Source organism: Nematolebias whitei, chromosome 11, assembly GCF_014905685.2.
Source record: "Nematolebias whitei isolate Nwh7 chromosome 11, NemWhi1, whole genome shotgun sequence".
NCBI lineage: Eukaryota > Metazoa > Chordata > Actinopteri > Cyprinodontiformes > Rivulidae > Nematolebias > Nematolebias whitei.
The window spans coordinates 47,658,777-47,660,218 of record NC_056508.1 but is presented as its reverse complement, the minus strand read 5'-3'; positions in this window follow the sequence as shown (position 1 = coordinate 47,660,218).

Genomic DNA, 1,442 nt, shown 5'->3' with positions numbered 1-1,442 from the left:
AATGTTTCTGTTCAATTATTATTTTTATATTTGAATGTTTCTGTTCAGGCCCTGAGACGACTTCTGATCTGACTTGGAGCTTTAGAAATAAACTGAACTGAAATGAATCTTCTCCCCGCGGCCTATTATCACCGCAGCAGCCTCGGCCTGCTGTGATGGAGGAGCAGGGGGACCTGCAGGTGCGTCTGCCCCACCTGCGCCGCTCTGGAGGGACAGACGAGTCAGCACTGAGGTCAGACATTCTGGCCTCAAGTAAAACCGAAGTCATGGCGATGATTAGGATGAACATAAGAGCAGCAGTGGCGGATGATTTTAATTTTATCAGGAGTGAGTTGCAGGTGGTCCAAGCCGAGTTGGCCAACACCAGTGCAGAGTTTGATCAAGTTAAACTTGGTGTTTCAGAGGATGAGGACTGTGGCTTTGTTCTCAGATGAGATGGAGAAGCTGTGTGGGACGGTGATGGAGTTAAGGAGTGAGGTTGATGGGCTTAAAAACAGTTCGAAACTGTGGAGGGGCATATGAGACGTGACAATATTAGAATTATTGGACTTCCTGCGATGGTGGGCGATTGTTCATCTATGGTGATAGCTAAAATGCTAATGGAAGTCCTAAAACTGGACAATTTGTTGCTGATTGATTACATGACCTGGACACTGGGCAGAAGAGGCTCAGATGGAGGATCAGAGTTATAGTGGCCACGCTTCATTACCATCAAGAACCTGTGGAAATACTATCGGTACTTAACTAACCTGCAGGTCCTGGTGGTTTACCGGGTACCTAACTAACCTGCAGGTCCTGGTGGTTTACCAGGTATCTAACTATCCTGCAGGTCCTGGTGGTTTACCAGGTACCTAACTAACCTGCAGGTCCTGGTGGTTTACCAGGTATCTAATTATCCTGCAGGTCCTGGTGGTTTACCAGGTATCTAACTATCCTGCAGGTCCTGGTGGTTTACCAGGTACCTAACTAACCTGCAGGTCCTGGTGGTTTACCAGGTATCTAACTAACCTGCAGGTCCCGGTGGTTTACCAGGTATCTAACTAACCTGCAGGTCCTGGTGGTTTACCAGTACCTAACTATCCTGCAGGTCCTGGTGGTTTACCAGGTATCTAACTAACCTGCAGGTCCTGGTGGTTTACCAGGTATCTAACTATCCTGCAGGTCCTGGTGGTTTACAGGTACCTAACTATCCTGCAGGTCCTGGTGGTTTACCAGGTACCTAACTAACCTGCAGGTCCTGGTGGTTTATCGGGTACCTAACTAACCTGCAGGTCCTGGTGGTTTACCAGTACCTAACTATCCTGCAGGTCCTGGTGGTTTACAGGTACCTAACTATCCTGCAGGTCCTGGTGGTTTACCAGGTACCTAACTAACCTGCAGGTCCTGGTGGTTTACCGGGTACCTAACTAACCTGCAGGTCCTGGTTGTGGTTCTCACACAGC